Below are 25,578 nucleotides of genomic sequence, written 5' to 3' on the forward strand. Positions count from 1 at the left end.
CGGTTTGGCAGGCAGGCAGGTGCAAGGCACAGGGCAGGCGTGGGGCGGTTGGGGGCTGAGGAGGGGCACGGCTGCGGCCCGGAGGCGCAGAGCAGGCTCTTAGGGCGGCCAGCGGCAGCGGCACACGTCTACGGCCATACCACCCTGAACGCGCCCGATCTCGTCTGATCTCGGAAGCTAAGCAGGGTCGGGCCTGGTTAGTACTTGGATGGGAGACCGCCTGGGAATACCGGGTGCTGTAGGCTTTTTTTCTTTGCCTTTTCTTTCCCCTTCGGCCTCCCTTCCTCTCCCTTCGCCGCCACAGTCCCCCCCCCCCGCCCCGCCCCCTCCGCCCCTTGCCCAACAAGGCCTCCTGCAAACGCCCGGTGCCCCCCTGGCCCCTCGCCAGCCGCGCACCGCACCGAGGGTCCCTGTCTCGCAGCTTGTGCCCGCTGCACCGGCAGGCAGCCCCCAGCCCTTCCACCTCACAGCCACCACGCCCACGCACACCCGATCCAGAGGGGCGGGCTGGGGGAGGTGGGGGCGGGCTGGGTGGGCGGAGGCGGCGGCTTCGCAGAGAGGGAAAGGGGGAGGGCGGCGAGGACCGCCCGCGGGCTTGGGGCGGGGGGAGCGCGGGCGGGACGGCACCCCGTCTCGGCAGGCGTGCCCTCCCAAGGTCCTGCGCCTCGGGGCCTCATCCCCGGAGCCCCTAGCCATTCCCTTGGGCCGCCCCGAGTGCACAAGCGCACCGGGCAACCGGCCCCACCTTAGGCCTGGGCCCGCCTCCACCTTCTCCCCACCCGCCCTGGGCTGCGCTCCCGCGCGCGCGGGCATTCCCTTCCTTCCCGCGGAACACCGTCCCTCTGCCCCCAGGCCGGGGGTCCTCGCTCCGTGTGGGCAGGACACAAGATGGCCGACCGCCCGGGGCCTCCCCCGTTGGCACCCGGGACCACCCGTTGGCCCCCGACTCCGTGCTCAGTGTCCCCGCAACAGCGAAGCGCACAGCGAGGCTCGCTCGCTCGGCAAGACGGCGGGAGGGGGCGGCCCTGCACCACGCCCCAAAGCGGCCCCCCAAATAAAGGACGAGAGCAGAGGAGGAATCGCCCGCACGCCCCCAGGCCCAGAGTGGGTCCTGGGCGGGAACGGGAGCAGGGCGGGTCTCCTGAGGCCTTGGCTGCGCGACCTCGGCCCCGGGGGGCTCCTCGGTGCCCAGAGCCCACCCAAGCACGACCACCCTCCCGAGGAGGGCTAGCTGCCTAGCCAACACAGTCTCTTCCTCTGTGTGTGTGTGTGTGTGTGTGTGGTGTGTGTGTGGGTGTGTGTGGTGTGTGTGTGGTGTGTGTGTCTGTTTCTGGGGTGTGCCCCTGTGTCTCCGTCCCTGTCCGCATCCAGGTCAGGGTCCGCGTCTGTCTGTCTTGGGGCCAGAGCGGGGGTGTGTGTTGGATACTCTGTCTGTGTTCTCCCTCTCTGTCCCTCTCTTCCTCTCTGTCTACATCTCCGTCCGTCCGTCCGTCCGTGTCTCTGTCTTTCCCCGTGGGTCTGTGCGTCTGTCTATGCCAGCCGGCTTCTGGTGTCCCTCAGTCGGGTCCTCTTGTCGGTGGGTGGGCAGGGGAAGGGTGGCGGAGGAAGGGCGACGGGGTTGGGCTGATGAGGAGGGTCCCTGGGGGCGCCGGTGGCTCCGGGTTGGCTTGGAGCCAGGCGGGGTGGAGAGGCAGAAAGGCCTGGTGGCCGGCCTGGCTTGGCCTAGGGCGACGGGTGGGACGCTGGGGGTGGGGGTGGGGGTGGGGGGCGCGGAAAACACCTCAGGGGCCGCGCCCACCGCGCCCCGCCCCGACGCTTCCCTTTGCCATGCCGGTAGCCAGGAGGCGGTGGGGCGGCGGCGGCCCCCGGGACTGGAGAGTCCCCGGCAGGGAGAGCGCCCGGACTTCCACGACTGCGGGGCACCGGAGGGGCCACGTCCCCTGGGCGGCTGGCAGGCAGGCAGGTGCAAGGCGCAGGGCAGGCGGGGTTCGGGTGAGGGCTGAGGAGGGGCACGGCTGGGCCCGGGAGGCGCAGAGCAGGCTCTTAGGGCGGCCAGCGGCAGCCGCACACGTCTACGGCCATACCACCCTGAACGCGCCCGATCTCGTCTGATCTCGGAAGCTAAGCAGGGTCGGGCCTGGTTAGTACTTGGATGGGAGACCGCCTGGGAATACCGGGTGCTGTAGGCTTTTTTCTTTGCCTTTTCTTTCCCCTTGGGCCACCCTTCCCATACCTTTACCGCCACAGCACCCCGCCCCCTTGCCCAACTAGGCTTCCTCCAAACGCCCCGTGCCCCCCTGGCCCCTCGCCAGCCGCGCACCGCACCGCGAGTCCCTGGCTCGCAGCAGGTGCCCCCTGCAGGGGCAGGCGTCTTCCAGCCAGCCCTTGGGCCTCCAAGCCACCACGCCCACGCACACCGGATCCAGAGGGCTGGGCTGGGGGTCGATGGGGGCGGGCGGGGTGGGCGAAGGCGACGCCTTCGGAGGGAGGGAACGCGGGAGGGCGACGAAGACCCTGGCACCGATGGGCCGGGGCCAGCGCGGGCCGGACGGCACCCGCTCTGGGCAGGCGTGTCCTCCCATGGTCCTGCGCCTCGGGCCCTCATCCCCACATCCCCTAGCCATTCCATCGGGCCGCCCGGAGCGCACGACCGCACTGGGCAACTGGCCCCACCTTAGGCCTGGGCCCGCCTCCACCTTGTCCCCAGCAGCCCTGGGGTGCGCTCCCACCCGCGGGCATTCCCTTCCTTCCCTTGGAACACCGTCCCTTTGCCCCCGTGCCGGGGGTCCCCGCTCCGGGTGGGCAGGACACAAGATGGCCGGTCGCCCGGGGCCTCCCCCCTTGGCGCCCGGGACCACCCGCTGGCACCAGAATCCGTGCTTAGTCTCCCTGCAACAGCGAAGCGAAGACCGAGGCTCGCTCGCTCAGCAAGATGGGGAGAGGGGGGCGCCCTGCACCTCGCCCCAAAGCAGCCCCCCATATAAAGGACGACAGCAGAGGAGGAATCGCCCACATGCCCCGAGGACCAGAGTGGGTCCAGGGCGGGAACGGGAGCAGAGCGGGTCTCGTGACGCCTTGGCTGCGCATCTCGGCCCCGAGGGGCTCCTCGGTGCCCAGAGCCCACCCAAGCACGACCACCCTCCCGAGGGCTAGCTGCCTAGCCAACACAGTCTCCTCCTGTTTGTGTGTGTGGGGGGGCGGGGGGATGGGTGGGGGGGTGGGTGGGGGTGTGGGGGTGTGGGGGTGTGTGGGGTGTGTGGGGTGTGGGGTGTGGGGTGGGGGGTGTGTGTCTGTTTCTGTGGTGTGCCCCTGTGTCTCCGTCCCTGTCCGCATCCAGGTCAGGGTCCGCGTCTGTCTGTCTTGGGGCCAGAGCGGGGGCGTGTGTTGGATACTCTGTCTGTGTCTCCCTCTCTGTCTCTCTCTTCCTCTCTGTCTACATCTCCGTCCGTCCGTGTCTCTGTCTTTCCCCGTGGGTCTGTGCGTCTGTCTATGCCAGCCGGCTTCTGGTGTCCCTCAGTCGGGTCCTCTTGTCGGTGGGTGGGCAGGGGAAGGGTGGCGGAGGAAGGGCGACGGGGTTGGGCTGATGAGGAGGGTCCCTGGGGGCGCCGGTGGCTCCGGGTTGGCTTGGAACCAGGCCGGGGTGGAGAGGCGGAAGGGCCTGGTGGCGGGCCTGGCTTGCCCTAAGGGCGGCGGGTGGGGCGCCGGGGGTGGGGGGGCGCGGAGAACAGCGCGCGGGCCACGCCCCCCGCGCCCCGACGCTCCCCTTGGCCCTCTCGGGAGCCAGGCGGCGGCCCCCGGGTCTGGAGAGTATCGGGCCGTGAGAGCGCTCGGTGTTCCGCGACTGCGGGGCGCTGGAGGCGCCACGTCCTCTGGGCGGTTTGGCAGGCAGGCAGGTGCAAGGCACAGGGCAGGCGTGGGGCGGTTGGGGGCTGAGGAGGGGCACGGCTGCGGCCCGGAGGCGCAGAGCAGGCTCTTAGGGCGGCCAGCGGCAGCGGCACACGTCTACGGCCATACCACCCTGAACGCGCCCGATCTCGTCTGATCTCGGAAGCTAAGCAGGGTCGGGCCTGGTTAGTACTTGGATGGGAGACCGCCTGGGAATACCGGGTGCTGTAGGCTTTTTTTCTTTGCCTTTTCTTTCCCCTTCGGCCTCCCTTCCTCTCCCTTCGCCGCCACAGTCCCCCCCCCCGCCCCGCCCCCTCCGCCCCTTGCCCAACAAGGCCTCCTGCAAACGCCCGGTGCCCCCCTGGCCCCTCGCCAGCCGCGCACCGCACCGAGGGTCCCTGTCTCGCAGCTTGTGCCCGCTGCACCGGCAGGCAGCCCCCAGCCCTTCCACCTCACAGCCACCACGCCCACGCACACCCGATCCAGAGGGGCGGGCTGGGGGAGGTGGGGGCGGGCTGGGTGGGCGGAGGCGGCGGCTTCGCAGGGAGGGAAAGGGGGAGGGCGGCGAGGACCGCCCGCGGGCTTGGGGCGGGGGGAGCGCGGGCGGGACGGCACCCCGTCTCGGCAGGCGTGCCCTCCCAAGGTCCTGCGCCTCGGGGCCTCATCCCCGGAGCCCCTAGCCATTCCCTTGGGCCGCCCCGAGTGCACAAGCGCACCGGGCAACCGGCCCCACCTTAGGCCTGGGCCCGCCTCCACCTTCTCCCCACCCGCCCTGGGCTGCGCTCCCGCGCGCGCGGGCATTCCCTTCCTTCCCGCGGAACACCGTCCCTCTGCCCCCAGGCCGGGGGTCCTCGCTCCGTGTGGGCAGGACACAAGATGGCCGACCGCCCGGGGCCTCCCCCGTTGGCACCCGGGACCACCCGTTGGCCCCCGACTCCGTGCTCAGTGTCCCCGCAACAGCGAAGCGCACAGCGAGGCTCGCTCGCTCGGCAAGACGGCGGGAGGGGGCGGCCCTGCACCACGCCCCAAAGCGGCCCCCCAAATAAAGGACGAGAGCAGAGGAGGAATCGCCCGCACGCCCCCAGGCCCAGAGTGGGTCCTGGGCGGGAACGGGAGCAGGGCGGGTCTCCTGAGGCCTTGGCTGCGCGACCTCGGCCCCGGGGGGCTCCTCGGTGCCCAGAGCCCACCCAAGCACGACCACCCTCCCGAGGAGGGCTAGCTGCCTAGCCAACACAGTCTCTTCCTCTGTGTGTGTGTGTGTGTGTGTGTGTGGTGTGTGTGTGGTGTGTGTGGTGTGTGTGTGGTGTGTGTGTCTGTTTCTGGGGTGTGCCCCTGTGTCTCCGTCCCTGTCCGCATCCAGGTCAGGGTCCGCGTCTGTCTGTCTTGGGGCCAGAGCGGGGGTGTGTGTTGGATACTCTGTCTGTGTTCTCCCTCTCTGTCCCTCTCTTCCTCTCTGTCTACATCTCCGTCCGTCCGTCCGTCCGTGTCTCTGTCTTTCCCCGTGGGTCTGTGCGTCTGTCTATGCCAGCCGGCTTCCGGTGTCCCTCAGTCGGGTCCTCTTGTCGGTGGGTGGGCAGGGGAAGGGTGGCGGAGGAAGGGCGACGGGGTTGGGCTGATGAGGAGGGTCCCTGGGGGCGCCGGTGGCTCCGGGTTGGCTTGGAGCCAGGCGGGGTGGAGAGGCAGAAAGGCCTGGTGGCCGGCCTGGCTTGGCCTAGGGCGACGGGTGGGACGCTGGGGGTGGGGGGCGCGGAAAACACCTCAGGGGCCGCGCCCACCGCGCCCCGCCCCGACGCTTCCCTTTGCCATGCCGGTAGCCAGGAGGCGGTGGGGCGGCGGCGGCCCCCGGGACTGGAGAGTCCCCGGCAGGGAGAGCGCCCGGACTTCCACGACTGCGGGGCACCGGAGGGGCCACGTCCCCTGGGCGGCTGGCAGGCAGGCAGGTGCAAGGCGCAGGGCAGGCGGGGTTCGGGTGAGGGCTGAGGAGGGGCACGGCTGGGCCCGGGAGGCGCAGAGCAGGCTCTTAGGGCGGCCAGCGGCAGCCGCACACGTCTACGGCCATACCACCCTGAACGCGCCCGATCTCGTCTGATCTCGGAAGCTAAGCAGGGTCGGGCCTGGTTAGTACTTGGATGGGAGACCGCCTGGGAATACCGGGTGCTGTAGGCTTTTTTCTTTGCCTTTTCTTTCCCCTTGGGCCACCCTTCCCATACCTTTACCGCCACAGCACCCCGCCCCCTTGCCCAACTAGGCTTCCTCCAAACGCCCCGTGCCCCCCTGGCCCCTCGCCAGCCGCGCACCGCACCGCGAGTCCCTGGCTCGCAGCAGGTGCCCCCTGCAGGGGCAGGCGTCTTCCAGCCAGCCCTTGGGCCTCCAAGCCACCACGCCCACGCACACCGGATCCAGAGGGCTGGGCTGGGGGTCGATGGGGGCGGGCGGGGTGGGCGAAGGCGACGCCTTCGGAGGGAGGGAACGCGGGAGGGCGACGATGACCCTGGCACCGATGGGCCGGGGCCAGCGCGGGCCGGACGGCACCCGCTCTGGGCAGGCGTGTCCTCCCATGGTCCTGCGCCTCGGGCCCTCATCCCCAGATCCCCTAGCCATTCCATCGGGCCGCCCGGAGCGCACGACCGCACTGGGCAACTGGCCCCACCTTAGGCCTGGGCCCGCCTCCACCTTGTCCCCAGCAGCCCTGGGGTGCGCTCCCACCCGCGGGCATTCCCTTCCTTCCCTTGGAACACCGTCCCTTTGCCCCCGTGCCGGGGGTCCCCGCTCCGGGTGGGCAGGACACAAGATGGCCGGTCGCCCGGGGCCTCCCCCCTTGGCGCCCGGGACCACCCGCTGGCACCAGAATCCGTGCTTAGTCTCCCTGCAACAGCGAAGCGAAGACCGAGGCTCGCTCGCTCAGCAAGATGGGGAGAGGGGGGCGCCCTGCACCTCGCCCCAAAGCAGCCCCCCATATAAAGGACGACAGCAGAGGAGGAATCGCCCACATGCCCCGAGGACCAGAGTGGGTCCAGGGCGGGAACGGGAGCAGAGCGGGTCTCGTGACGCCTTGGCTGCGCATCTCGGCCCCGAGGGGCTCCTTGGTGCCCAGAGCCCACCCAAGCACGACCACCCTCCCGAGGGCTAGCTGCCTAGCCAACACAGTCTCCTCCTGTTTGTGTGTGGGGGGGGGGGGGATGGGTGGGGGGGTGGGTGGGGGTGTGGGGGTGTGGGGGTGTGTGGGGTGTGTGGGGTGTGGGGTGTGGGGTGGGGGGTGTGTGTCTGTTTCTGTGGTGTGCCCCTGTGTCTCCGTCCCTGTCCGCATCCAGGTCAGGGTCCGCGTCTGTCTGTCTTGGGGCCAGAGCGGGGGCGTGTGTTGGATACTCTGTCTGTGTCTCCCTCTCTGTCTCTCTCTTCCTCTCTGTCTACATCTCCGTCCGTCCGTGTCTCTGTCTTTCCCCGTGGGTCTGTGCGTCTGTCTATGCCAGCCGGCTTCTGGTGTCCCTCAGTCGGGTCCTCTTGTCGGTGGGTGGGCAGGGGAAGGGTGGCGGAGGAAGGGCGACGGGGTTGGGCTGATGAGGAGGGTCCCTGGGGGCGCCGGTGGCTCCGGGTTGGCTTGGAACCAGGCCGGGGTGGAGAGGCGGAAGGGCCTGGTGGCGGGCCTGGCTTGCCCTAAGGGCGGCGGGTGGGGCGCCGGGGGTGGGGGGGCGCGGAGAACAGCGCGCGGGCCACGCCCCCCGCGCCCCGACGCTCCCCTTGGCCCTCTCGGGAGCCAGGCGGCGGCCCCCGGGTCTGGAGAGTATCGGGCCGTGAGAGCGCTCGGTGTTCCGCGACTGCGGGGCGCTGGAGGCGCCACGTCCTCTGGGCGGTTTGGCAGGCAGGCAGGTGCAAGGCACAGGGCAGGCGTGGGGCGGTTGGGGGCTGAGGAGGGGCACGGCTGCGGCCCGGAGGCGCAGAGCAGGCTCTTAGGGCGGCCAGCGGCAGCCGCACACGTCTATGGCCATACCACCCTGAACGCGCCCGATCTCGTCTGATCTCGGAAGCTAAGCAGGGTCGGGCCTGGTTAGTACTTGGATGGGAGACCGCCTGGGAATACCGGGTGCTGTAGGCTTTTTTTCTTTGCCTTTTCTTTCCCCTTCGGCCTCCCTTCCTCTCCCTTCGCCGCCACAGTCCCCCCCCCCCCGCCCCGCCCCCTCCGCCCCTTGCCCAACAAGGCCTCCTGCAAACGCCCGGTGCCCCCCTGGCCCCTCGCCAGCCGCGCACCGCACCGAGGGTCCCTGTCTCGCAGCTTGTGCCCGCTGCACCGGCAGGCAGCCCCCAGCCCTTCCACCTCACAGCCACCACGCCCACGCACACCCGATCCAGAGGGGCGGGCTGGGGGAGGTGGGGGCGGGCTGGGTGGGCGGAGTCGGCGGCTTCGCAGGGAGGGAAAGGGGGAGGGCGGCGAGGACCGCCCGCGGGCTTGGGGCGGGGGGAGCGCGGGCGGGACGGCACCCCGTCTCGGCAGGCGTGCCCTCCCAAGGTCCTGCGCCTCGGGGCCTCATCCCCGGAGCCCCTAGCCATTCCCTTGGGCCGCCCCGAGTGCACAAGCGCACCGGGCAACCGGCCCCACCTTAGGCCTGGGCCCGCCTCCACCTTCTCCCCACCCGCCCTGGGCTGCGCTCCCGCGCGCGCGGGCATTCCCTTCCTTCCCGCGGAACACCGTCCCTTTGCCCCCAGGCCGGGGGTCCTCGCTCCGTGTGGGCAGGACACAAGATGGCCGACCGCCCGGGGCCTCCCCCGTTGGCACCCGGGACCACCCGTTGGCCCCCGACTCCGTGCTCAGTGTCCCCGCAACAGCGAAGCGCACAGCGAGGCTCGCTCGCTCGGCAAGACGGCGGGAGGGGGCGGCCCTGCACCACGCCCCAAAGCGGCCCCCCAAATAAAGGACGAGAGCAGAGGAGGAATCGCCCGCACGCCCCCAGGCCCAGAGTGGGTCCTGGGCGGGAACGGGAGCAGGGCGGGTCTCCTGAGGCCTTGGCTGCGCGACCTCGGCCCCGGGGGGCTCCTCGGTGCCCAGAGCCCACCCAAGCACGACCACCCTCCCGAGGAGGGCTAGCTGCCTAGCCAACACAGTCTCTTCCTCTGTGTGTGTGTGTGTGTGTGTGTGGTGTGTGTGTGGTGTGTGTGGTGTGTGTGTGGTGTGTGTGTCTGTTTCTGGGGTGTGCCCCTGTGTCTCCGTCCCTGTCCGCATCCAGGTCAGGGTCCGCGTCTGTCTGTCTTGGGGCCAGAGCGGGGGTGTGTGTTGGATACTCTGTCTGTGTTCTCCCTCTCTGTCCCTCTCTTCCTCTCTGTCTACATCTCCGTCCGTCCGTCCGTCCGTGTCTCTGTCTTTCCCCGTGGGTCTGTGCGTCTGTCTATGCCAGCCGGCTTCCGGTGTCCCTCAGTCGGGTCCTCTTGTCGGTGGGTGGGCAGGGGAAGGGTGGCGGAGGAAGGGCGATGGGGTTGGGCTGATGAGGAGGGTCCCTGGGTGCGCCGGTGGCTCCGGGTTGGCTTGGAGCCAGGCGGGGTGGAGAGGCAGAAAGGCCTGGTGGCCGGCCTGGCTTGGCCTAGGGCGACGGGTGGGACGCTGGGGGTGGGGGGCGCGGAAAACACCTCAGGGGCCGCGCCCACCGCGCCCCGCCCCGACGCTTCCCTTTGCCATGCCGGTAGCCAGGAGGCGGTGGGGCGGCGGCGGCCCCCGGGACTGGAGAGTCCCCGGCAGGGAGAGCGCCCGGACTTCCACGACTGCGGGGCACCGGAGGGGCCACGTCCCCTGGGCGGCTGGCAGGCAGGCAGGTGCAAGGCGCAGGGCAGGCGGGGTTCGGGTGAGGGCTGAGGAGGGGCACGGCTGGGCCCGGGAGGCGCAGAGCAGGCTCTTAGGGCGGCCAGCGGCAGCCGCACACGTCTACGGCCATACCACCCTGAACGCGCCCGATCTCGTCTGATCTCGGAAGCTAAGCAGGGTCGGGCCTGGTTAGTACTTGGATGGGAGACCGCCTGGGAATACCGGGTGCTGTAGGCTTTTTTCTTTGCCTTTTCTTTCCCCTTGGGCCACCCTTCCCATACCTTTACCGCCACAGCACCCCGCCCCCTTGCCCAACTAGGCTTCCTCCAAACGCCCCGTGCCCCCCTGGCCCCTCGCCAGCCGCGCACCGCACCGCGAGTCCCTGGCTCGCAGCAGGTGCCCCCTGCAGGGGCAGGCGTCTTCCAGCCAGCCCTTGGGCCTCCAAGCCACCACGCCCACGCACACCGGATCCAGAGGGGTGGGCTGGGGGTCGATGGGGGCGGGCGGGGTGGGCGAAGGCGACGCCTTCGGAGGGAGGGAACGCGGGAGGGCGACGATGACCCTGGCACCGATGGGCCGGGGCCAGCGCGGGCCGGACGGCACCCGCTCTGGGCAGGCGTGTCCTCCCATGGTCCTGCGCCTCGGGCCCTCATCCCCACATCCCCTAGCCATTCCATCGGGCCGCCCGGAGCGCACGACCGCACTGGGCAACTGGCCCCACCTTAGGCCTGGGCCCGCCTCCACCTTGTCCCCAGCAGCCCTGGGGTGCGCTCCCACCCGCGGGCATTCCCTTCCTTCCCTTGGAACACCGTCCCTTTGCCCCCGTGCCGGGGGTCCCCGCTCCGGGTGGGCAGGACACAAGATGGCCGGTCGCCCGGGGCCTCCCCCCTTGGCGCCCGGGACCACCCGCTGGCACCAGAATCCGTGCTTAGTCTCCCTGCAACAGCGAAGCGAAGACCGAGGCTCGCTCGCTCAGCAAGATGGGGAGAGGGGGGCGCCCTGCACCTCGCCCCAAAGCAGCCCCCCATATAAAGGACGACAGCAGAGGAGGAATCGCCCACATGCCCCGAGGACCAGAGTGGGTCCAGGGCGGGAACGGGAGCAGAGCGGGTCTCGTGACGCCTTGGCTGCGCATCTCGGCCCCGAGGGGCTCCTCGGTGCCCAGAGCCCACCCAAGCACGACCACCCTCCCGAGGGCTAGCTGCCTAGCCAACACAGTCTCCTCCTGTTTGTGTGTGTGTGGGGGGGGGGATGGGTGGGGGGGTGGGTGGGGGTGTGGGGGTGTGGGGGTGTGTGGGGTGTGTGGGGTGTGGGGTGTGGGGTGGGGGGTGTGTGTCTGTTTCTGTGGTGTGCCCCTGTGTCTCCGTCCCTGTCCGCATCCAGGTCAGGGTCCGCGTCTGTCTGTCTTGGGGCCAGAGCGGGGGCGTGTGTTGGATACTCTGTCTGTGTCTCCCTCTCTGTCTCTCTCTTCCTCTCTGTCTACATCTCCGTCCGTCCGTGTCTCTGTCTTTCCCCGTGGGTCTGTGCGTCTGTCTATGCCAGCCGGCTTCTGGTGTCCCTCAGTCGGGTCCTCTTGTCGGTGGGTGGGCAGGGGAAGGGTGGCGGAGGAAGGGCGACGGGGTTGGGCTGATGAGGAGGGTCCCTGGGGGCGCCGGTGGCTCCGGGTTGGCTTGGAACCAGGCCGGGGTGGAGAGGCGGAAGGGCCTGGTGGCGGGCCTGGCTTGCCCTAAGGGCGGCGGGTGGGGCGCCGGGGGTGGGGGGGCGCGGAGAACAGCGCGCGGGCCACGCCCCCCGCGCCCCGACGCTCCCCTTGGCCCTCTCGGGAGCCAGGCGGCGGCCCCCGGGTCTGGAGAGTATCGGGCCGTGAGAGCGCTCGGTGTTCCGCGACTGCGGGGCGCTGGAGGCGCCACGTCCTCTGGGCGGTTTGGCAGGCAGGCAGGTGCAAGGCACAGGGCAGGCGTGGGGCGGTTGGGGGCTGAGGAGGGGCACGGCTGCGGCCCGGAGGCGCAGAGCAGGCTCTTAGGGCGGCCAGCGGCAGCGGCACACGTCTACGGCCATACCACCCTGAACGCGCCCGATCTCGTCTGATCTCGGAAGCTAAGCAGGGTCGGGCCTGGTTAGTACTTGGATGGGAGACCGCCTGGGAATACCGGGTGCTGTAGGCTTTTTTTCTTTGCCTTTTCTTTCCCCTTCGGCCTCCCTTCCTCTCCCTTCGCCGCCACAGTCCCCCCCCCCGCCCCGCCCCCTCCGCCCCTTGCCCAACAAGGCCTCCTGCAAACGCCCGGTGCCCCCCTGGCCCCTCGCCAGCCGCGCACCGCACCGAGGGTCCCTGTCTCGCAGCTTGTGCCCGCTGCACCGGCAGGCAGCCCCCAGCCCTTCCACCTCACAGCCACCACGCCCACGCACACCCGATCCAGAGGGGCGGGCTGGGGGAGGTGGGGGCGGGCTGGGTGGGCGGAGGCGGCGGCTTCGCAGGGAGGGAAAGGGGGAGGGCGGCGAGGACCGCCCGCGGGCTTGGGGCGGGGGGAGCGCGGGCGGGACGGCACCCCGTCTCGGCAGGCGTGCCCTCCCAAGGTCCTGCGCCTCGGGGCCTCATCCCCGGAGCCCCTAGCCATTCCCTTGGGCCGCCCCGAGTGCACAAGCGCACCGGGCAACCGGCCCCACCTTAGGCCTGGGCCCGCCTCCACCTTCTCCCCACCCGCCCTGGGCTGCGCTCCCGCGCGCGCGGGCATTCCCTTCCTTCCCGCGGAACACCGTCCCTCTGCCCCCAGGCCGGGGGTCCTCGCTCCGTGTGGGCAGGACACAAGATGGCCGACCGCCCGGGGCCTCCCCCGTTGGCACCCGGGACCACCCGTTGGCCCCCGACTCCGTGCTCAGTGTCCCCGCAACAGCGAAGCGCACAGCGAGGCTCGCTCGCTCGGCAAGACGGCGGGAGGGGGCGGCCCTGCACCACGCCCCAAAGCGGCCCCCCAAATAAAGGACGAGAGCAGAGGAGGAATCGCCCGCACGCCCCCAGGCCCAGAGTGGGTCCTGGGCGGGAACGGGAGCAGGGCGGGTCTCCTGAGGCCTTGGCTGCGCGACCTCGGCCCCGGGGGGCTCCTCGGTGCCCAGAGCCCACCCAAGCACGACCACCCTCCCGAGGAGGGCTAGCTGCCTAGCCAACACAGTCTCTTCCTCTGTGTGTGTGTGTGTGTGTGTGTGTGGTGTGTGTGTGGTGTGTGTGGTGTGTGTGTGGTGTGTGTGTCTGTTTCTGGGGTGTGCCCCTGTGTCTCCGTCCCTGTCCGCATCCAGGTCAGGGTCCGCGTCTGTCTGTCTTGGGGCCAGAGCGGGGGTGTGTGTTGGATACTCTGTCTGTGTTCTCCCTCTCTGTCCCTCTCTTCCTCTCTGTCTACATCTCCGTCCGTCCGTCCGTCCGTGTCTCTGTCTTTCCCCGTGGGTCTGTGCGTCTGTCTATGCCAGCCGGCTTCTGGTGTCCCTCAGTCGGGTCCTCTTGTCGGTGGGTGGGCAGGGGAAGGGTGGCGGAGGAAGGGCGACGGGGTTGGGCTGATGAGGAGGGTCCCTGGGGGCGCCGGTGGCTCCGGGTTGGCTTGGAGCCAGGCGGGGTGGAGAGGCAGAAAGGCCTGGTGGCCGGCCTGGCTTGGCCTAGGGCGACGGGTGGGACGCTGGGGGTGGGGGTGGGGGTGGGGGGCGCGGAAAACACCTCAGGGGCCGCGCCCACCGCGCCCCGCCCCGACGCTTCCCTTTGCCATGCCGGTAGCCAGGAGGCGGTGGGGCGGCGGCGGCCCCCGGGACTGGAGAGTCCCCGGCAGGGAGAGCGCCCGGACTTCCACGACTGCGGGGCACCGGAGGGGCCACGTCCCCTGGGCGGCTGGCAGGCAGGCAGGTGCAAGGCGCAGGGCAGGCGGGGTTCGGGTGAGGGCTGAGGAGGGGCACGGCTGGGCCCGGGAGGCGCAGAGCAGGCTCTTAGGGCGGCCAGCGGCAGCCGCACACGTCTACGGCCATACCACCCTGAACGCGCCCGATCTCGTCTGATCTCGGAAGCTAAGCAGGGTCGGGCCTGGTTAGTACTTGGATGGGAGACCGCCTGGGAATACCGGGTGCTGTAGGCTTTTTTCTTTGCCTTTTCTTTCCCCTTGGGCCACCCTTCCCATACCTTTACCGCCACAGCACCCCGCCCCCTTGCCCAACTAGGCTTCCTCCAAACGCCCCGTGCCCCCCTGGCCCCTCGCCAGCCGCGCACCGCACCGCGAGTCCCTGGCTCGCAGCAGGTGCCCCCTGCAGGGGCAGGCGTCTTCCAGCCAGCCCTTGGGCCTCCAAGCCACCACGCCCACGCACACCGGATCCAGAGGGCTGGGCTGGGGGTCGATGGGGGCGGGCGGGGTGGGCGAAGGCGACGCCTTCGGAGGGAGGGAACGCGGGAGGGCGACGAAGACCCTGGCACCGATGGGCCGGGGCCAGCGCGGGCCGGACGGCACCCGCTCTGGGCAGGCGTGTCCTCCCATGGTCCTGCGCCTCGGGCCCTCATCCCCACATCCCCTAGCCATTCCATCGGGCCGCCCGGAGCGCACGACCGCACTGGGCAACTGGCCCCACCTTAGGCCTGGGCCCGCCTCCACCTTGTCCCCAGCAGCCCTGGGGTGCGCTCCCACCCGCGGGCATTCCCTTCCTTCCCTTGGAACACCGTCCCTTTGCCCCCGTGCCGGGGGTCCCCGCTCCGGGTGGGCAGGACACAAGATGGCCGGTCGCCCGGGGCCTCCCCCCTTGGCGCCCGGGACCACCCGCTGGCACCAGAATCCGTGCTTAGTCTCCCTGCAACAGCGAAGCGAAGACCGAGGCTCGCTCGCTCAGCAAGATGGGGAGAGGGGGGCGCCCTGCACCTCGCCCCAAAGCAGCCCCCCATATAAAGGACGACAGCAGAGGAGGAATCGCCCACATGCCCCGAGGACCAGAGTGGGTCCAGGGCGGGAACGGGAGCAGAGCGGGTCTCGTGACGCCTTGGCTGCGCATCTCGGCCCCGAGGGGCTCCTCGGTGCCCAGAGCCCACCCAAGCACGACCACCCTCCCGAGGGCTAGCTGCCTAGCCAACACAGTCTCCTCCTGTTTGTGTGTGTGGGGGGGGGGGGATGGGTGGGGGGGTGGGTGGGGGTGTGGGGGTGTGGGGGTGTGTGGGGTGTGTGGGGTGTGGGGTGTGGGGTGGGGGGTGTGTGTCTGTTTCTGTGGTGTGCCCCTGTGTCTCCGTCCCTGTCCGCATCCAGGTCAGGGTCCGCGTCTGTCTGTCTTGGGGCCAGAGCGGGGGCGTGTGTTGGATACTCTGTCTGTGTCTCCCTCTCTGTCTCTCTCTTCCTCTCTGTCTACATCTCCGTCCGTCCGTGTCTCTGTCTTTCCCCGTGGGTCTGTGCGTCTGTCTATGCCAGCCGGCTTCTGGTGTCCCTCAGTCGGGTCCTCTTGTCGGTGGGTGGGCAGGGGAAGGGTGGCGGAGGAAGGGCGACGGGGTTGGGCTGATGAGGAGGGTCCCTGGGGGCGCCGGTGGCTCCGGGTTGGCTTGGAACCAGGCCGGGGTGGAGAGGCGGAAGGGCCTGGTGGCGGGCCTGGCTTGCCCTAAGGGCGGCGGGTGGGGCGCCGGGGGTGGGGGGGCGCGGAGAACAGCGCGCGGGCCACGCCCCCCGCGCCCCGACGCTCCCCTTGGCCCTCTCGGGAGCCAGGCGGCGGCCCCCGGGTCTGGAGAGTATCGGGCCGTGAGAGCGCTCGGTGTTCCGCGACTGCGGGGCGCTGGAGGCGCCACGTCCTCTGGGCGGTTTGGCAGGCAGGCAGGTGCAAGGCACAGGGCAGGCGTGGGGCGGTTGGGGGCTGAGGAGGGGCACGGCTGCGGCCCGGAGGCGCAGAGCAGGCTCTTAGGGCGGCCAGCGGCAGCGGCACACGTCTACGGCCATACCACCCTGAACGCGCCCGATCTCGTCTGATCTCGGAAGCTAAGCAGGGTCGGGCCTGGTTAGTACTTGGATGGGAGACCGCCTGGGAATACCGGGTGCTGTAGGCTTTTTTTCTTTGCCTTTTCTTTCCCCTTCGGCCTCCCTTCCTCTCCCTTCGCCGCCACAGTCCCCCCCCCCGCCCCGCCCCCTCCGCCCCTTGCCCAACAAGGCCTCCTGCAAACGCCCGGTGCCCCCCTGGCCCCTCGCCAGCCGCGCACCGCACCGAGGGTCCCTGTCTCGCAGCTTGTGCCCGCTGCACCGGCAGGCAGCCCCCAGCCCTTCCACCTCACAGCCACCACGCCCACGCACACCCGATCCAGAGGGGCGGGCTGGGGGAGGTGGGGGCGGGCTGGGTGGGCGGAGGCGGCGGCTTCGCAGGGAGGGAAAGGGGGAGGGCGGCGAGGACCGCCCGCGGGCTTGGGGCGGGGGGAGCGCGGGCGGGACGGCACCCCGTCTCGGCAGGCGTGCCCTCCCAAGGTCCTGCGCCTCGGGGCCTCATCCCCGGAGCCCCTAGCCATTCCCTTGGGCCGCCCCGAGTGCACAAGCGCACCGGGCAACCGGCCCCACCTTAGGCCTGGGCCCGCCTCCACCTTCTCCCCACCCGCCCTGGGCTGCGCTCCCGCGCGCGCGGGCATTCCCTTCCTTCCCGCGGAACACCGTCCCTCTGCCCCCAGGCCGGGGGTCCTCGCTCCGTGTGGGCAGGACACAAGATGGCCGACCGCCCGGGGCCTCCCCCGTTGGCACCCGGGACCACCCGTTGGCCCCCGACTCCGTGCTCAGTGTCCCCGCAACAGCGAAGCGCACAGCGAGGCTCGCTCGCTCGGCAAGACGGCGGGAGGGGGCGGCCCTGCACCACGCCCCAAAGCGGCCCCCCAAATAAAGGACGAGAGCAGAGGAGGAATCGCCCGCACGCCCCCAGGCCCAGAGTGGGTCCTGGGCGGGAACGGGAGCAGGGCGGGTCTCCTGAGGCCTTGGCTGCGCGACCTCGGCCCCGGGGGGCTCCTCGGTGCCCAGAGCCCACCCAAGCACGACCACCCTCCCGAGGAGGGCTAGCTGCCTAGCCAACACAGTCTCTTCCTCTGTGTGTGTGTGTGTGTGTGTGTGTGTGGTGTGTGTGTGGTGTGTGTGGTGTGTGTGTGGTGTGTGTGTCTGTTTCTGGGGTGTGCCCCTGTGTCTCCGTCCCTGTCCGCATCCAGGTCAGGGTCCGCGTCTGTCTGTCTTGGGGCCAGAGCGGGGGTGTGTGTTGGATACTCTGTCTGTGTTCTCCCTCTCTGTCCCTCTCTTCCTCTCTGTCTACATCTCCGTCCGTCCGTCCGTCCGTGTCTCTGTCTTTCCCCGTGGGTCTGTGCGTCTGTCTATGCCAGCCGGCTTCTGGTGTCCCTCAGTCGGGTCCTCTTGTCGGTGGGTGGGCAGGGGAAGGGTGGCGGAGGAAGGGCGACGGGGTTGGGCTGATGAGGAGGGTCCCTGGGGGCGCCGGTGGCTCCGGGTTGGCTTGGAGCCAGGCGGGGTGGAGAGGCAGAAAGGCCTGGTGGCCGGCCTGGCTTGGCCTAGGGCGACGGGTGGGACGCTGGGGGTGGGGGTGGGGGTGGGGGGCGCGGAAAACACCTCAGGGGCCGCGCCCACCGCGCCCCGCCCCGACGCTTCCCTTTGCCATGCCGGTAGCCAGGAGGCGGTGGGGCGGCGGCGGCCCCCGGGACTGGAGAGTCCCCGGCAGGGAGAGCGCCCGGACTTCCACGACTGCGGGGCACCGGAGGGGCCACGTCCCCTGGGCGGCTGGCAGGCAGGCAGGTGCAAGGCGCAGGGCAGGCGGGGTTCGGGTGAGGGCTGAGGAGGGGCACGGCTGGGCCCGGGAGGCGCAGAGCAGGCTCTTAGGGCGGCCAGCGGCAGCCGCACACGTCTACGGCCATACCACCCTGAACGCGCCCGATCTCGTCTGATCTCGGAAGCTAAGCAGGGTCGGGCCTGGTTAGTACTTGGATGGGAGACCGCCTGGGAATACCGGGTGCTGTAGGCTTTTTTCTTTGCCTTTTCTTTCCCCTTGGGCCACCCTTCCCATACCTTTACCGCCACAGCACCCCGCCCCCTTGCCCAACTAGGCTTCCTCCAAACGCCCCGTGCCCCCCTGGCCCCTCGCCAGCCGCGCACCGCACCGCGAGTCCCTGGCTCGCAGCAGGTGCCCCCTGCAGGGGCAGGCGTCTTCCAGCCAGCCCTTGGGCCTCCAAGCCACCACGCCCACGCACACCGGATCCAGAGGGCTGGGCTGGGGGTCGATGGGGGCGGGCGGGGTGGGCGAAGGCGACGCCTTCGGAGGGAGGGAACGCGGGAGGGCGACGAAGACCCTGGCACCGATGGGCCGGGGCCAGCGCGGGCCGGACGGCACCCGCTCTGGGCAGGCGTGTCCTCCCATGGTCCTGCGCCTCGGGCCCTCATCCCCACATCCCCTAGCCATTCCATCGGGCCGCCCGGAGCGCACGACCGCACTGGGCAACTGGCCCCACCTTAGGCCTGGGCCCGCCTCCACCTTGTCCCCAGCAGCCCTGGGGTGCGCTCCCACCCGCGGGCATTCCCTTCCTTCCCTTGGAACACCGTCCCTTTGCCCCCGTGCCGGGGGTCCCCGCTCCGGGTGGGCAGGACACAAGATGGCCGGTCGCCCGGGGCCTCCCCCCTTGGCGCCCGGGACCACCCGCTGGCACCAGAATCCGTGCTTAGTCTCCCTGCAACAGCGAAGCGAAGACCGAGGCTCGCTCGCTCAGCAAGATGGGGAGAGGGGGGCGCCCTGCACCTCGCCCCAAAGCAGCCCCCCATATAAAGGACGACAGCAGAGGAGGAATCGCCCACATGCCCCGAGGACCAGAGTGGGTCCAGGGCGGGAACGGGAGCAGAGCGGGTCTCGTGACGCCTTGGCTGCGCATCTCGGCCCCGAGGGGCTCCTCGGTGCCCAGAGCCCACCCAAGCACGACCACCCTCCCGAGGGCTAGCTGCCTAGCCAACACAGTCTCCTCCTGTTTGTTTGTGGGGGGGGCGGGGGGATGGGTGGGGGGGTGGGTGGGGGTGTGGGGGTGTGGGGGTGTGTGGGGTGTGTGGGGTGTGGGGTGTGGGGTGGGGGGTGTGTGTCTGTTTCTGTGGTGTGCCCCTGTGTCTCCGTCCCTGTCCGCATCCAGGTCAGGGTCCGCGTCTGTCTGTCTTGGGGCCAGAGCGGGGGCGTGTGTTGGATACTCTGTCTGTGTCTCCCTCTCTGTCTCTCTCTTCCTCTCTGTCTACATCTCCGTCCGTCCGTGTCTCTGTCTTTCCCCGTGGGTCTGTGCGTCTGTCTATGCCAGCCGGCTTCTGGTGTCCCTCAGTCGGGTCCTCTTGTCGGTGGGTGGGCAGGGGAAGGGTGGCGGAGGAAGGGCGACGGGGTTGGGCTGATGAGGAGGGTCCCTGGGGGCGCCGGTGGCTCCGGGTTGGCTTGGAACCAGGCCGGGGTGGAGAGGCGGAAGGGCCTGGTGGCGGGCCTGGCTTGCCCTAAGGGCGGCGGGTGGGGCGCCGGGGGTGGGGGGGCGCGGAGAACAGCGCGCGGGCCACGCCCCCCGCGCCCCGACGCTCCCCTTGGCCCTCTCGGGAGCCAGGCGGCGGCCCCCGGGTCTGGAGAGTATCGGGCCGTGAGAGCGCTCGGTGTTCCGCGACTGCGGGGCGCTGGAGGCGCCACGTCCTCTGGGCGGTTTGGCAGGCAGGCAGGTGCAAGGCACAGGGCAGGCGTGGGGCGGTTGGGGGCTGAGGAGGGGCACGGCTGCGGCCCGGAGGCGCAGAGCAGGCTCTTAGGGCGGCCAGCGGCAGCGGCACACGTCTACGGCCATACCACCCTGAACGCGCCCGATCTCGTCTGATCTCGGAAGCTAAGCAGGGTCGGGCCTGGTTAGTACTTGGATGGGAGACCGCCTGGGAATACCGGGTGCTGTAGGCTTTTTTTCTTTGCCTTTTCTTTCCCCTTCGGCCTCCCTTCCTCTCCCTTCGCCGCCACAGTCCCCCCCCCCGCCCCGCCCCCTCCGCCCCTTGCCCAACAAGGCCTCCTGCAAACGCCCGGTGCCCCCCTGGCCCCTCGCCAGCCGCGCACCGCACCGAGGGTCCCTGTCTCGCAGCTTGTGCCCGCTGCACCGGCAGGCAGCCCCCAGCCCTTCCACCTCACAGCCACCACGCCCACGCACACCCGATCCAGAGGGGCGGGCTGGGGGAGGTGGGGGCGGGCTGGGTGGGCGGAGGCGGCGGCTTCGCAGAGAGGGAAAGGGGGAGGGCGGCGAGGACCGCCCGCGGGCTTGGGGCGGGGGGAGCGCGGGCGGGACGGCACCCCGTCTCGGCAGGCGTGCCCTCCCAAGGTCCTGCGCCTCGGGGCCTCATCCCCGGAGCCCCTAGCCATTCCCTTGGGCCGCCCCGAGTGCACAAGCGCACCGGGCAACCGGCCCCACCTTAGGCCTGGGCCCGCCTCCACCTTCTCCCCACCCGCCCTGGGCTGCGCTCCCGCGCGCGCGGGCATTCCCTTCCTTCCCGCGGAACACCGTCCCTCTGCCCCCAGGCCGGGGGTCCTCGCTCCGTGTGGGCAGGACACAAGATGGCCGACCGCCCGGGGCCTCCCCCGTTGGCACCCGGGACCACCCGTTGGCCCCCGACTCCGTGCTCAGTGTCCCCGCAACAGCGAAGCGCACAGCGAGGCTCGCTCGCTCGGCAAGACGGCGGGAGGGGGCGGCCCTGCACCACGCCCCAAAGCGGCCCCCCAAATAAAGGACGAGAGCAGAGGAGGAATCGCCCGCACGCCCCCAGGCCCAGAGTGGGTCCTGGGCGGGAACGGGAGCAGGGCGGGTCTCCTGAGGCCTTGGCTGCGCGACCTCGGCCCCGGGGGGCTCCTCGGTGCCCAGAGCCCACCCAAGCACGACCACCCTCCCGAGGAGGGCTAGCTGCCTAGCCAACACAGTCTCTTCCTCTGTGTGTGTGTGTGTGTGTGTGTGTGGTGTGTGTGTGGTGTGTGTGGTGTGTGTGTGGTGTGTGTGTCTGTTTCTGGGGTGTGCCCCTGTGTCTCCGTCCCTGTCCGCATCCAGGTCAGGGTCCGCGTCTGTCTGTCTTGGGGCCAGAGCGGGGGTGTGTGTTGGATACTCTGTCTGTGTTCTCCCTCTCTGTCCCTCTCTTCCTCTCTGTCTACATCTCCGTCCGTCCGTCCGTCCGTGTCTCTGTCTTTCCCCGTGGGTCTGTGCGTCTGTCTATGCCAGCCGGCTTCCGGTGTCCCTCAGTCGGGTCCTCTTGTCGGTGGGTGGGCAGGGGAAGGGTGGCGGAGGAAGGGCGACGGGGTTGGGCTGATGAGGAGGGTCCCTGGGGGCGCCGGTGGCTCCGGGTTGGCTTGGAGCCAGGCGGGGTGGAGAGGCAGAAAGGCCTGGTGGCCGGCCTGGCTTGGCCTAGGGCGACGGGTGGGACGCTGGGGGTGGGGGGCGCGGAAAACACCTCAGGGGCCGCGCCCACCGCGCCCCGCCCCGACGCTTCCCTTTGCCATGCCGGTAGCCAGGAGGCGGTGGGGCGGCGGCGGCCCCCGGGACTGGAGAGTCCCCGGCAGGGAGAGCGCCCGGACTTCCACGACTGCGGGGCACCGGAGGGGCCACGTCCCCTGGGCGGCTGGCAGGCAGGCAGGTGCAAGGCGCAGGGCAGGCGGGGTTCGGGTGAGGGCTGAGGAGGGGCACGGCTGGGCCCGGGAGGCGCAGAGCAGGCTCTTAGGGCGGCCAGCGGCAGCCGCACACGTCTACGGCCATACCACCCTGAACGCGCCCGATCTCGTCTGATCTCGGAAGCTAAGCAGGGTCGGGCCTGGTTAGTACTTGGATGGGAGACCGCCTGGGAATACCGGGTGCTGTAGGCTTTTTTCTTTGCCTTTTCTTTCCCCTTGGGCCACCCTTCCCATACCTTTACCGCCACAGCACCCCGCCCCCTTGCCCAACTAGGCTTCCTCCAAACGCCCCGTGCCCCCCTGGCCCCTCGCCAGCCGCGCACCGCACCGCGAGTCCCTGGCTCGCAGCAGGTGCCCCCTGCAGGGGCAGGCGTCTTCCAGCCAGCCCTTGGGCCTCCAAGCCACCACGCCCACGCACACCGGATCCAGAGGGCTGGGCTGGGGGTCGATGGGGGCGGGCGGGGTGGGCGAAGGCGACGCCTTCGGAGGGAGGGAACGCGGGAGGGCGACGAAGACCCTGGCACCGATGGGCCGGGGCCAGCGCGGGCCGGACGGCACCCGCTCTGGGCAGGCGTGTCCTCCCATGGTCCTGCGCCTCGGGCCCTCATCCCCACATCCCCTAGCCATTCCATCGGGCCGCCCGGAGCGCACGACCGCACTGGGCAACTGGCCCCACCTTAGGCCTGGGCCCGCCTCCACCTTGTCCCCAGCAGCCCTGGGGTGCGCTCCCACCCGCGGGCATTCCCTTCCTTCCCTTGGAACACCGTCCCTTTGCCCCCGTGCCGGGGGTCCCCGCTCCGGGTGGGCAGGACACAAGATGGCCGGTCGCCCGGGGCCTCCCCCCTTGGCGCCCGGGACCACCCGCTGGCACCAGAATCCGTGCTTAGTCTCCCTGCAACAGCGAAGCGAAGACCGAGGCTCGCTCGCTCAGCAAGATGGGGAGAGGGGGGCGCCCTGCACCTCGCCCCAAAGCAGCCCCCCATATAAAGGACGACAGCAGAGGAGGAATCGCCCACATGCCCCGAGGACCAGAGTGGGTCCAGGGCGGGAACGGGAGCAGAGCGGGTCTCGTGACGCCTTGGCTGCGCATCTCGGCCCCGAGGGGCTCCTCGGTGCCCAGAGCCCACCCAAGCACGACCACCCTCCCGAGGGCTAGCTGCCTAGCCAACACAGTCTCCTCCTGTTTGTGTGTGGGGGGGGGCGGGGGGATGGGTGGGGGGGTGGGTGGGGGTGTGGGGGTGTGGGGGTGTGTGGGGTGTGTGGGGTGTGGGGTGTGGGGTGGGGGGTGTGTGTCTGTTTCTGTGGTGTGCCCCTGTGTCTCCGTCCCTGTCCGCATCCAGGTCAGGGTCCGCGTCTGTCTGTCTTGGGGCCAGAGCGGGGGCGTGTGTTGGATACTCTGTCTGTGTCTCCCTCTCTGTCTCTCTCTTCCTCTCTGTCTACATCTCCGTCCGTCCGTGTCTCTGTCTTTCCCCGTGGGTCTGTGCGTCTGTCTATGCCAGCCGGCTTCTGGTGTCCCTCAGTCGGGTCCTCTTGTCGGTGGGTGGGCAGGGGAAGGGTGGCGGAGGAAGGGCGACGGGGTTGGGCTGATGAGGAGGGTCCCTGGGGGCGCCGGTGGCTCCGGGTTGGCTTGGAACCAGGCCGGGGTGGAGAGGCGGAAGGGCCTGGTGGCGGGCCTGGCTTGCCCTAAGGGCGGCGGGTGGGGCGCCGGGGGTGGGGGGGCGCGGAGAACAGCGCGCGGGCCACGCCCCCCGCGCCCCGACGCTCCCCTTGGCCCTCTCGGGAGCCAGGCGGCGGCCCCCGGGTCTGGAGAGTATCGGGCCGTGAGAGCGCTCGGTGTTCCGCGACTGCGGGGCGCTGGAGGCGCCACGTCCTCTGGGCGGTTTGGCAGGCAGGCAGGTGCAAGGCACAGGGCAGGCGTGGGGCGGTTGGGGGCTGAGGAGGGGCACGGCTGCGGCCCGGAGGCGCAGAGCAGGCTCTTAGGGCGGCCAGCGGCAGCGGCACACGTCTACGGCCATACCACCCTGAACGCGCCCGATCTCGTCTGATCTCGGAAGCTAAGCAGGGTCGGGCCTGGTTAGTACTTGGATGGGAGACCGCCTGGGAATACCGGGTGCTGTAGGCTTTTTTTCTTTGCCTTTTCTTTCCCCTTCGGCCTCCCTTCCTCTCCCTTCGCCGCCACAGTCCCCCCCCCCGCCCCGCCCCCTCCGCCCCTTGCCCAACAAGGCCTCCTGCAAACGCCCGGTGCCCCCCTGGCCCCTCGCCAGCCGCGCACCGCACCGAGGGTCCCTGTCTCGCAGCTTGTGCCCGCTGCACCGGCAGGCAGCCCCCAGCCCTTCCACCTCACAGCCACCACGCCCACGCACACCCGATCCAGAGGGGCGGGCTGGGGGAGGTGGGGGCGGGCTGGGTGGGCGGAGGCGGCGGCTTCGCAGAGAGGGAAAGGGGGAGGGCGGCGAGGACCGCCCGCGGGCTTGGGGCGGGGGGAGCGCGGGCGGGACGGCACCCCGTCTCGGCAGGCGTGCCCTCCCAAGGTCCTGCGCCTCGGGGCCTCATCCCCGGAGCCCCTAGCCATTCCCTTGGGCCGCCCCGAGTGCACAAGCGCACCGGGCAACCGGCCCCACCTTAGGCCTGGGCCCGCCTCCACCTTCTCCCCACCCGCCCTGGGCTGCGCTCCCGCGCGCGCGGGCATTCCCTTCCTTCCCGCGGAACACCGTCCCTCTGCCCCCAGGCCGGGGGTCCTCGCTCCGTGTGGGCAGGACACAAGATGGCCGACCGCCCGGGGCCTCCCCCGTTGGCACCCGGGACCACCCGTTGGCCCCCGACTCCGTGCTCAGTGTCCCCGCAACAGCGAAGCGCACAGCGAGGCTCGCTCGCTCGGCAAGACGGCGGGAGGGGGCGGCCCTGCACCACGCCCCAAAGCGGCCCCCCAAATAAAGGACGAGAGCAGAGGAGGAATCGCCCGCACGCCCCCAGGCCCAGAGTGGGTCCTGGGCGGGAACGGGAGCAGGGCGGGTCTCCTGAGGCCTTGGCTGCGCGACCTCGGCCCCGGGGGGCTCCTCGGTGCCCAGAGCCCACCCAAGCACGACCACCCTCCCGAGGAGGGCTAGCTGCCTAGCCAACACAGTCTCTTCCTCTGTGTGTGTGTGTGTGTGTGTGTGTGGTGTGTGTGTGGTGTGTGTGGTGTGTGTGTGGTGTGTGTGTCTGTTTCTGGGGTGTGCCCCTGTGTCTCCGTCCCTGTCCGCATCCAGGTCAGGGTCCGCGTCTGTCTGTCTTGGGGCCAGAGCGGGGGTGTGTGTTGGATACTCTGTCTGTGTTCTCCCTCTCTGTCCCTCTCTTCCTCTCTGTCTACATCTCCGTCCGTCCGTCCGTCCGTGTCTCTGTCTTTCCCCGTGGGTCTGTGCGTCTGTCTATGCCAGCCGGCTTCCGGTGTCCCTCAGTCGGGTCCTCTTGTCGGTGGGTGGGCAGGGGAAGGGTGGCGGAGGAAGGGCGACGGGGTTGGGCTGATGAGGAGGGTCCCTGGGGGCGCCGGTGGCTCCGGGTTGGCTTGGAGCCAGGCGGGGTGGAGAGGCAGAAAGGCCTGGTGGCCGGCCTGGCTTGGCCTAGGGCGACGGGTGGGACGCTGGGGGTGGGGGGCGCGGAAAACACCTCAGGGGCCGCGCCCACCGCGCCCCGCCCCGACGCTTCCCTTTGCCATGCCGGTAGCCAGGAGGCGGTGGGGCGGCGGCGGCCCCCGGGACTGGAGAGTCCCCGGCAGGGAGAGCGCCCGGACTTCCACGACTGCGGGGCACCGGAGGGGCCACGTCCCCTGGGCGGCTGGCAGGCAGGCAGGTGCAAGGCGCAGGGCAGGCGGGGTTCGGGTGAGGGCTGAGGAGGGGCACGGCTGGGCCCGGGAGGCGCAGAGCAGGCTCTTAGGGCGGCCAGCGGCAGCCGCACACGTCTACGGCCATACCACCCTGAACGCGCCCGATCTCGTCTGATCTCGGAAGCTAAGCAGGGTCGGGCCTGGTTAGTACTTGGATGGGAGACCGCCTGGGAATACCGGGTGCTGTAGGCTTTTTTCTTTGCCTTTTCTTTCCCCTTGGGCCACCCTTCCCATACCTTTACCGCCACAGCACCCCGCCCCCTTGCCCAACTAGGCTTCCTCCAAACGCCCCGTGCCCCCCTGGCCCCTCGCCAGCCGCGCACCGCACCGCGAGTCCCTGGCTCGCAGCAGGTGCCCCCTGCAGGGGCAGGCGTCTTCCAGCCAGCCCTTG

The 25,578-nt window shown here is 70.6% G+C and overlaps 14 non-coding genes across 14 annotated transcripts; all 14 read left to right on the forward strand.

Annotated features, from left to right (window-relative positions):
* The first annotated feature begins 126 nt into the window (after window positions 1-126).
* On the forward strand, window positions 127-245 carry LOC135364888 (5S ribosomal RNA). Its single transcript, XR_010412696.1, has one exon. It is a non-coding gene; the product is annotated as a 5S ribosomal RNA (ribosomal RNA).
* A 1,825-nt stretch (window positions 246-2,070) lies between these two features.
* Window positions 2,071-2,189, forward strand: LOC135364889 (5S ribosomal RNA). The gene has a single exon (XR_010412697.1). It is a non-coding gene; the product is annotated as a 5S ribosomal RNA (ribosomal RNA).
* Window positions 2,190-4,000: 1,811 nt separating this feature from the next.
* On the forward strand, window positions 4,001-4,119 carry LOC135364890 (5S ribosomal RNA). The gene has a single exon (XR_010412698.1). It is a non-coding gene; the product is annotated as a 5S ribosomal RNA (ribosomal RNA).
* A 1,813-nt stretch (window positions 4,120-5,932) lies between these two features.
* Window positions 5,933-6,051, forward strand: LOC135364891 (5S ribosomal RNA). The gene has a single exon (XR_010412699.1). It is a non-coding gene; the product is annotated as a 5S ribosomal RNA (ribosomal RNA).
* A 1,808-nt stretch (window positions 6,052-7,859) lies between these two features.
* LOC135365018 (5S ribosomal RNA) lies at window positions 7,860-7,978 on the forward strand. The gene has a single exon (XR_010412826.1). It is a non-coding gene; the product is annotated as a 5S ribosomal RNA (ribosomal RNA).
* Window positions 7,979-9,791: 1,813 nt separating this feature from the next.
* Window positions 9,792-9,910, forward strand: LOC135364892 (5S ribosomal RNA). The gene has a single exon (XR_010412700.1). It is a non-coding gene; the product is annotated as a 5S ribosomal RNA (ribosomal RNA).
* A 1,809-nt stretch (window positions 9,911-11,719) lies between these two features.
* LOC135364893 (5S ribosomal RNA) lies at window positions 11,720-11,838 on the forward strand. Its single transcript, XR_010412701.1, has one exon. It is a non-coding gene; the product is annotated as a 5S ribosomal RNA (ribosomal RNA).
* A 1,825-nt stretch (window positions 11,839-13,663) lies between these two features.
* Window positions 13,664-13,782, forward strand: LOC135364894 (5S ribosomal RNA). The gene has a single exon (XR_010412702.1). It is a non-coding gene; the product is annotated as a 5S ribosomal RNA (ribosomal RNA).
* A 1,809-nt stretch (window positions 13,783-15,591) lies between these two features.
* Window positions 15,592-15,710, forward strand: LOC135364895 (5S ribosomal RNA). The gene has a single exon (XR_010412703.1). It is a non-coding gene; the product is annotated as a 5S ribosomal RNA (ribosomal RNA).
* Window positions 15,711-17,537: 1,827 nt separating this feature from the next.
* On the forward strand, window positions 17,538-17,656 carry LOC135364896 (5S ribosomal RNA). Its single transcript, XR_010412704.1, has one exon. It is a non-coding gene; the product is annotated as a 5S ribosomal RNA (ribosomal RNA).
* Window positions 17,657-19,466: 1,810 nt separating this feature from the next.
* LOC135364898 (5S ribosomal RNA) lies at window positions 19,467-19,585 on the forward strand. The gene has a single exon (XR_010412706.1). It is a non-coding gene; the product is annotated as a 5S ribosomal RNA (ribosomal RNA).
* Window positions 19,586-21,398: 1,813 nt separating this feature from the next.
* Window positions 21,399-21,517, forward strand: LOC135364899 (5S ribosomal RNA). Its single transcript, XR_010412707.1, has one exon. It is a non-coding gene; the product is annotated as a 5S ribosomal RNA (ribosomal RNA).
* A 1,811-nt stretch (window positions 21,518-23,328) lies between these two features.
* Window positions 23,329-23,447, forward strand: LOC135364900 (5S ribosomal RNA). Its single transcript, XR_010412708.1, has one exon. It is a non-coding gene; the product is annotated as a 5S ribosomal RNA (ribosomal RNA).
* Window positions 23,448-25,260: 1,813 nt separating this feature from the next.
* LOC135364901 (5S ribosomal RNA) lies at window positions 25,261-25,379 on the forward strand. The gene has a single exon (XR_010412709.1). It is a non-coding gene; the product is annotated as a 5S ribosomal RNA (ribosomal RNA).
* Window positions 25,380-25,578: the final 199 nt, after the last annotated feature.

Source organism: Mirounga angustirostris, unplaced genomic scaffold (assembly GCF_029215605.1).
Source record: "Mirounga angustirostris isolate CCGP_5_RB_7025 unplaced genomic scaffold, mMirAng1.0.hap1 SCAF_6, whole genome shotgun sequence".
In the NCBI taxonomy this organism is placed as follows: domain Eukaryota; kingdom Metazoa; phylum Chordata; class Mammalia; order Carnivora; family Phocidae; genus Mirounga; species Mirounga angustirostris.